Here is a 9,528-nt window from a genome sequence, read left to right on the forward strand (position 1 = left end):
GAAGTGAAGTGTTGTTGCCCCACAACACGAAGGTTGTGGGTTGGGTTTCTGGACCTGGGGCCTTTCTGTGCATGTTCTCCCCTTGTCTGAATAGATTTCCTCCCACCGTCGAAAGACATTGTGTCTGGGTTAACTGGTGACTCTGTCTCTGTGTGTTAGCCCTGTGATGGACTGGCGACCTGTCCAGGGTGTACCCCGCGACCTGGAAACGGATAAGTGGTAGAAGATGAAGTTATGAATGAACGCGGGAAGTCTTGAGTTAAATACTGTTCTGTAAGCTCAGTGTCCTTGACCTTTGACCTCCAAAATCTAATCAGTTCATCTTGCAGTCCAAATTAATATTTGTGCCAAATTTGAGGACATGTCCTCTAGTTGTCATTGTAATATTGTGGTCACAATGCCGAAAACCAGTCAGGTAATTGTGACCTTTGACCTTTTACCACCAAAATGTAATCATCCTTCGCTCCAAAATGAACATTTGCACCAAGTTGTTGTCATCAATGAAGCACCAGTGAAACAGTATTTCGAAATTGGAAAATCTATAGCTAAATTGTGCATGTTTTCCCTCTATGGAAGAGTGTGGTGGCACCTATGAGGTTTCTGAAATGAGCTTCTAAGCAGGGGAAAGCATTATCCAACTGCTTTTCAATCTGGGGGGTTTTGCTTGCCAGAAACCTGTGTGTTATTTTTGAGATCAGAGATGAGAAGTCAGTCTCAGGAAACATTGCTGATGCGTATGACAACCCTCTTAATGCCTGCATCAATTCACACCATCCATCTCATTTTACAGTGACTGGTCATTTGTCTTGTGTTTGTCAACCTTTTCCCTCAGCCAAGCATGAAGCAGGCTCTGACTGAGCTTTCTCTTGGGGAAACGATCTGCACGTACGCAATGAAGGTTTCGTGATACATCTATCTCAGACCCTCAGAACTGTTAGCACTCTTTATTTTTAAGAGAATAGCCCAGGTGAAATATATATGCATTATTCTGATTGGCATGAAAGCAAATGTCTGTGTATGTGAGTATTTTGTTTTTTAATCCATCAATAGCAACACAGTGGACTTTTGTTTCATAGGTCTCCATTTTTATGAAGGTCTTTAAACAAAAAAGAATTCATTAAGTAACTATTGTAGTGTTGTGTGCCACAATTTATTTTAGCTAGAAATACAAAATAATATGTAGAAAATTCATTATTTCTTATTTTCTAGCAGATCCATTAAACGGCCCTCTTTTCTCTCCCAGTATCAGTGAAATTATTAGAAAGTGTACATCTCTGCCATGTTACCTATTGATAAAATAAATAATATTAATATATAGTCAGTGTGTACAGTTATCAATCTTAGTTATGAATAAAAGCAAATTACTGTCTAAGAGTTGGTTGGCATTCTGAGTCTGGTTAGATTTTTCTAATCTTGTTGTGTACAAAGTGGCACCAGACAGAACAACTGGAGTGAACAACTGGGATGACTTAGAGTCAAGGCAAAGAAAGGTTTAGTTCTGTTGTCCTTGTAGAGGAAATGACAGATACAGTTGGGTGTGTCTGTGCTGCAGTGATATGAGAAGACATGCAAGTAGATATTAAACAAAACGAAGGAGGTGCTGGAAACAGAAGAGGCCTCGGTACCAATACTTGGGGAAGGAGATAGGATAGGGACATTTGCCCATTCCAAAGTAAACTGCAGGACCACAAAGAGATATGATTGCTGCCAAGAGAGAGCTTTGCAGAAGGTGCAATATGGCAGAGTACAGATAACAGCCCTTGCCATGTGAAGGCCACCACTACGAGAATCATAATATAGAAGGCCCCAGGCCCAGGAACCGAACCTGTGACCTTCTTGTTGTGGGAAACTATGCAAACCACTATGATGCCGTTCTGCCCTGGCACAAAACACCAAAATTGAACTTTGCCAAACATCATGAAAAGAACAGCGAGATCAGATGAAATCAAAACAAATTTGCTTGGATCAGACAGAGTCTGGCAGGTTTGGAGTGGATCTTGCCAGGAGACTACCACGGTCTCTGTGTACCACCGACGCTCAAACATGCAGGTCAGAATGTGATGATATGAGGCTTTGTACAAATACTGAATGAAAAGATGAATCCCAGTCCCAAGAAACCTGGCAAGAGATGAATTTGATGACATGACAGTGATCCAAAACAAACTGCAAAACTCACTCAAGTTTTTAAAGAAGAAATATGTGAAAACTCTGACCTGGCCCAATATGTCCCTCCAACTGAATCCATCATAGCACATTTGGAGCATTTCAAAGCAAATGGTAGAGTAACCAAAACCTTTCCAACAAAGAGCAGCTGAAAACAATTATCTGTGAAGAACAGCAGAACATCTGTCCACAGATTTGAGCTAGTGTCATGTATGATCCAGGAGAATTTATCTGTCATCAAAACAAACAAGGACATATGAAATGTAAAAAAAAAAAAAAGAGCAAACAAAGTAAGAGGTCTGTCCGGTGCATAGTGTGCACAGACATATACACACCCTTAATGTGTGTAAATTTATGTGAGAGGAAGTGGGTCATTGAGTGTAGCTAAATAGGAGGGGGGTATGTGCTTTCCATATGTTCCTGCTTCCTTGAGATAACTAAACACCAAAAGACTGCAGATTTTGAGTCACTTGGGTTTTCTTTCAATGAAATTAGATAATTGCTACTGAAATATTTTGCCGTCCAAAAGAAATGTGTTTTTTCTTCAAGAGGGCTGCTTACTAATGTTGATAGAAATATATAATCCATTGGCTGAACCATCACTATGCAGAAAGGTGCTACTTAGGTCACACCCCATTCTCCACAACTTACATGTTACACATGGAAATAATGAAACCATCTGTCTGTTGTAGTGGTGCCATCATATCCATTTTGCTGTTGTTACTGCTGCTCGCTGTCCTCAAGGGACTCTCAGGTCAGGTCCAAGGACTCCACTGTCCACTCATTAGTGTGGTAGTTCCAGCACCGTTGGGTTTTTGTGCATTTGATGAATGCAGTGTGTCGTGCCAGCCGGTATGATGACAGTGGAATAGATAGTTGTTCCAGTCACTCTTGAGAACAAACAGCTATATTTTCACCTCCACAAAGCGGAGTCTAATGGCAGTGTCAGCTTTCCCCAGAAAATTAACCACATCTCAACTTTGACATGTGGAAGCATCTGTTGTAGTCACCACAGCTGACCTTCCTGCTTTTTTATATCATCACAATAAATGGATAATTACAGTAATAGCATCATCTGTTAGCAATAAGCGGACTAAATTAAGCTGATGTTTAGCACTTACATAATTTGATGATAAAATAAATTAAGTCAGGCTTAGGGTTAAATTTAATTAAAATTATGCATAGAGAAATGTCAAAGTACTGACTTTATTCCAAAAGCACTCATAAAAACATGCAGGCATCTGTACAGATATCTGCTGATGTTTCAACACTTACTTTGTGAGAAAGATGGTCTCGATAAAAAACTGAAATAGCCTTAACTGACAGTTTTCCCGTTGGGACAATGATCTCAAGGTCATCCTGGCGCAGTGACCTCCTCAGACAACACATTAGAAATAACTGAACATCAGGCAATTCAACCCTAATTGTATTTTAGACATTGCGACATCAGATGCATTTGATGTGCTTTCTCTGTGAGCATTTAAATTCTGCTGATTTGCTTAAACACTCAAATATTATATTTTGTTTAAATGTTTCAGTTCACCAAAGAGACCTGAATAAGGTTTCAGCCACTGGCTGACGATTTGTTTTCATTTTGAGAATGTGTAACCTGTTGTCGGCAGTTGGTCCTGTCACATGCCAGTTATGTAACAAGTGGACAGTTATTAAAAGTAAGCCGGCATGGATGCCAAGATAAAGGGAAGAGAGATAGCTCCTATTAGAGTATGTAAGGGAGCAGAGAGCTCAGGATTCTCCTCAACCTCAAAGAAACTACATCAATTACGCACACCAATCTATGAGCTCATAAATCTTCTGAAAAATATGGTTTATTTGTTTATTTATCTTTGTGTTTTCTGAAGGTTTGTAATTTGAACTGTGATTACCACAGACCTATCTCCCCAGCCAACTCAAAGAAACAATATTTTAAAAGTGCACCATTAAAATGAAAATAACCATCTGACTTGTCAGCCCACTGGTGCTTCTTCTCATTATTACCAACAAGTTAAATCCATTCACATTCAGGCTTTGACATCACAAGTTCATTTCCTCACCCCTGGAAAAAAAAAAAGTCTTATCTCCTGAAATGACTCTCTGTTTACTAACAAAGGGAAGTGTTCTTGCATAGTATGCTGTAACCACAAATGCTTTTAAAAAAAGAAATAGGGTAAAATGCTCCCCTCTTCTGTTTGTGAGATGCACTCCACCCTTTGCTGAAGAAAAAAAAAAAAAAGGCACATTCCACAGGAAGTTTATCCGTTGCCTCTTCCCTTCATCCTTCACTCTTCCTGACTGGACCAATCATCACTGATTACTGTTGGCTGGGTGGGCTGATAAGAGATGTTAATGAGGAGAGGAGACCTTTGGATGTTTAGTGGTGTGAAACTTTTTTACAGAGATAAAATATGTTAACAGCATTTCTTTCATATTATCAATAGAAAAATTGTAAAATGTAGAAATGATGACATACACAGCACACAGGAGGTTGAAGTCTCGGAGGACTCACTAATCCGTATCACGGAAATCGCAATCACACACATTCATTTACTGCTTGTTCAAGCTCTGTCCTTAAACTGTATATTTTTCTTCACAAAATGTTATATCAGCTGCCAAAGTTCCATCAGATATTGTGACTGTTCCGCACAGGTCAGATATTTGTCATTACTGCCATCAACACCATCTACTCCCAGTCAGCACACCTGCTGCCACTGCAATCAGGAGACTGATCCAAAATCTGCTGCTGCATTGTCTGCAGCTGACATAATACCTGGCTGTCACCACGGCCGTGTGAGAAGAAGCACGTCCCGGTGCCACAAACGCTGCTCATGCATTCGATGCCTTGCTGTACAGCAGGTCAGTGTGTCTTTGACACATTTACTGTCACATAGACATATTCAAAATGTGACTCAGGAGAGCACTGCCATTATCCAGGCGGCTCAGTGGTAAGTGCTGTTGACCTCACAACATGGTACCTGCATGTCAGGTAGAATTATGAACATGACTGATTATTTGTCTTCGCCAGCCTAGCCCTGTATGTGAAGGCAGGCCTGTTGGATTTTAGAAATGGCATGTTCCCAGGAGAAGGGGGAGAAAGCTCCATGTCAGTGACTTGCAACTGTGACTGAGACTGTTGTGCGATTACAGAACTGTCTGTAGGAAAAATGCAGTGCTGTGGACTGGTCAGTCATACTGAATAATCCTGTATTAGCACAGTCTTTAAGCATGAAGCAGCTGCATTAAGTGTGTACTCTAGTGCCTCTAGTGTACCTTATAAAGCCATTGATGTTTTAAGGGGTTTGAACACACAGATAATTTATTTATTTCATTTCAACCAGTGTAGTTACCATCAGCTGATGTTAACCTGCATTACTGTATCATGGTAGACGTCACATTCGTCTTTCAAAGGTGTTTTAAAAACAAAGGTAGGAAAAACAAATTTATAGTTTGCTGTAAATGTAATTTCTAACTCATTGGGTTGCGTCAAAGTTCTTAAGTCCCGAACTTTGAGTCCCTCTCATTCATGATGATGACTAAAACCCAAAAAGTTGCCCCCCCCCCCCCCCCCCCAACTCAACTTTCTGGAAATTTTACAAAACGTTGGCTTGGCTTATGTGAGTAAGTCATAACTCGATAAACCCAGTAAAATTATTTATAAAAATGTAAATTAATGAACAATTTGTAGACATTAATTTCTCATGGAGAATTTTTATGAATTCTCATGAAAAGTGGCAGCTCATAGTTGTAATGGTTACCTGAATTTGACAAAATCAGCAAAATGTAGCAGGAATAAAATAAGAATTTTCAATACGAGTGCTTGTGTGAGTTTGATACAAGACAGGTACATTCTACTTCCATGAAATAGCCACTCTGGGGTCTTTCTCCCATCGCGCCAACTAATATATTTACTAATTCTTCTACAAGGGAAAGTAATCTCCAGTAGTGTCATGGACTCACATTTGTGTCATGTTTATATTTGGAATGGAATAGTGTGTGTATATATAGGTTTATCTCATTCAGGCAGATCTGATATGCCCTCACTGCTGAGATCCAACACCACCAACCTCGACTTGTCTGAAAAGTCCCCCCCACCCCCACCCCTCTTTTTTTTTTTAACCACCCCAATTCCCAAAAAGGTAAGACGCTGTGAAAAATGTAAATGAAAACAGGATACATTTATGTGTATGTGTAAAAACTAATATTTTATTCCCAACAGAACACAAACAACATGTCTGATGTTGAAACAGACATTTCAACATTTCATGGAAAGCATTAGTTCATTTTGAATTTGATGAATGTAAGACATCTCAAAAACGTTGAAACAGGCCGGTGTTTACTTGTTGGTGTCCCCTTTTCTTTTAACAGCAATGAGGCGACCAGTTGCTGGAGTTTAAATTTTTTAAATTGTGGCTGTATTTAGTTTTTTTGCTTAGGAAGGTTGACCAAGTGAGGTTGTTGGCAGCCATGATAAGAGCTGCTCGATTTTAAATGCTTCAATACTCCCAGTCTTATTTCCTTTAAGATACACTGCACCATCGTTTATGAAAGGAAAGGAGATAATGCCATCTCACATTCCCTTCAGCGGTAACATTTAAAGTGACGCACCATTCTAAGTCATTCATCTCCAATGATGTTTAATTATGTAGCCTTGTGTACATGCAGTGTGACTCTTTCACTACTGTGGCTTTTATTAATTTTCATTCACATTTCCTTGACCTTACGATGTTTCCTATTGAGGTTAAGGAAACGTGGTTAGGAAAGGACATCTTTGGACTTGACCACAACCCATCTCTAAAATAAGCACTTCCTGTACTTGCTGAACTGCAGCCCCTACGATGAAAAGACCACTTAAAATGTCAGTTTAGTTTATGTGCCAGTGTTAGATAGTAGTCTCAATGCTTGTATACCTGTAGATTTTACTCTAGTTTCTGCTCTCTATGGAGTTCAACGTGAGAAGCTGCTGCTATTTGGTCAAGTTAAACAACTTTTAGATACATCCTACAATCAGATAAGATGGTGACTTACATGCATCCTTCTTTGTAAATTTGGTATTAACACATTATTTGTAATTCATGCTCATTTGATGTGAAACTTCTCATGAGCACACACATACTACCAATACAAACAAATATATAAGATACATGATTCTGGATAGAAAAAAAAAAGAAGAATAAATCCAAGCTTTGAATTACAGCAATAAACATTCAGGAGCAAGTACCTGCCACTAAAGGTGGTCCTTTTGGTATTAAGTTGCAGCAGAAAAGATTTTTCCACACCCTAGAGTATTGAAATCTACTGTAATTTCTATTGAATTAGCATGTCAAGGGAATGAAAAGTAACTTGTGCTTACTGGCCAGGAAGCTTATGCACATCACAGCCAAACTCCAAATGCAAAAGTGAAATCTGCTTTCAATTTTCCATGTTTCCCTGTTCTAAAATGAATTCAATGAAACTTGGGAGAAAACATGAGGGAAAAGTGGAGAGAACTTGTTCTTTTTTTTTTTTTTGGGAAGGCATTCATGTGTGCACAGGTCATATACATTATCGAAGGACTCCCATGTGAACATAAAGGGCTGCATTACCAGCAGGGTTTAAGTCAAATGTGTATCTCTGATGATGGCAGGAACGTGATGACTGTAGCAGAGAATGTGGGGACAGCTTTTGTTCATGTTAAAACAAACAAAAAAAAATGTCTGATATTAACCATGACCTGAAGCAAGCTACGGTTTAAAGGAAGTGATTACCTTATTCCATTGAAACGTTTCCTTCAGAAACTCAAGATGGACTTTGCTGCACAGAATCAGTCCTCTGCACTGAGCCAAATTTCTTTCAAAGTGTGCCTGCTTGACTTCTAGAGACCAGAATCTCAAAGCAATGTCAGAGTTTGGATCATACCTAAGGAAATCTTTACGCTTCTGACAAATGGCTGCAATAATTAAGACTTGAACTTCTCCAATGTTGAATCCCAAAAAAGTCAAGAATGTTTGCTCAGGTATGTGATTATTGGCTTTCCCTTACAGGGGATGAGATCCAGATGTCTAGTGTGTCTGCTACCGGAGTGAAAGAGGGCACTCCAATTCACACACATGGGTACATTATGTCTCAAACCCCACAGAAGTGTAAGAATCAGCTACTCTGAAATAGCCCTGGATGCCAAAACAAGCCGGCAGGTAGGACGGAATTTGGTTGTCCTTGTAACAATTGCATGAGATTTGTTTTTCAGATACAAACCACCATCGATGAGGAACTGGGAACCAGGCGTTTTAATGTGAATTTAATATGCATGGACATCTACAAATGATCCCTTTGTTCTGTTTTCATGAAGCTTGATCGAATATCTAATCAAAAGTTGGATGCTAGTTGCAATGGTTTTGGTCATCGATCTTCAGCTGTGGAATTGTGGTAAAAGTATTAAACAATCTTTGTTTTCAGATCAGTTCTTTGAAAATTACTATTCAGAAGTTTGAATCAAAGAGTGGAAAATGGTTAATTTCATGCCTGTTTGATCCCAGAGGTTAAAGATAATAACATTTTGCTTGTATCATTTAAAGAGTAGACCCTCTTTAAATAAAAAAATGAATAAATTAAAAAATCTATCATCTATTTTGACACACACAAGACTGAGAGAAGCAGTAACATTATCCAAATCACTCCTGAAAACATTTAATATTTAAAACGTCTTTTATTAGCATCCCATTTATTGCCAAGATGCGATTCTGTGTTATTATTATTATTATTATTATTATTATTATTATTATTATTATTATTATTATTATTAATGTTGCTGTCTTATTTCTGTATCATTTAAAGTCCTTGACTTAATTTACCTTGTACAGCTGTGCAAAGCACTCAATACCATTGATTTAAAAAGTGCTTTAGTAGAAGTTTAGAGGTAGTACGTATATAGTAGTATGCATATATAACACATGCAAATTTTTTTTTTTTTTTTTTTTTTTTTTTTTTTGGACCTTGCTCTTTCACCTTATCTAATTCCGGACACAAAATTGTAGACAAAACATGTTTCAGTTCTTGGGGGATCATGCAAAATGAAAGTTAAGTATGTTTACCTTTAGGTTTTGGGTAAGCATTATAGATGAACACAGGGGAAAGAAAGCATTGGAGCTTTGTCATTTATCACCACAGCACTAACATTTTTGCAGTTCAAATAGCTTAATGGTTCAATTATTTTTCCAAAATGGTCCCCGCATGTTTTAAAAGTGTGGCCACATCGATTCCAAGATATTAGCTGTACTAGAATAATGTTCTGTACGCTATAAATAAGTATTCACATACGCATACGTTGACAAAGAGAGATATGAGAGCATAATATAACTCAGAGCCCATGTGCCTTGAACGCTTCTATAATGCATA

This window comes from Echeneis naucrates, chromosome 9 (genome assembly GCF_900963305.1).
Source record: "Echeneis naucrates chromosome 9, fEcheNa1.1, whole genome shotgun sequence".
Lineage (NCBI taxonomy): Eukaryota > Metazoa > Chordata > Actinopteri > Carangiformes > Echeneidae > Echeneis > Echeneis naucrates.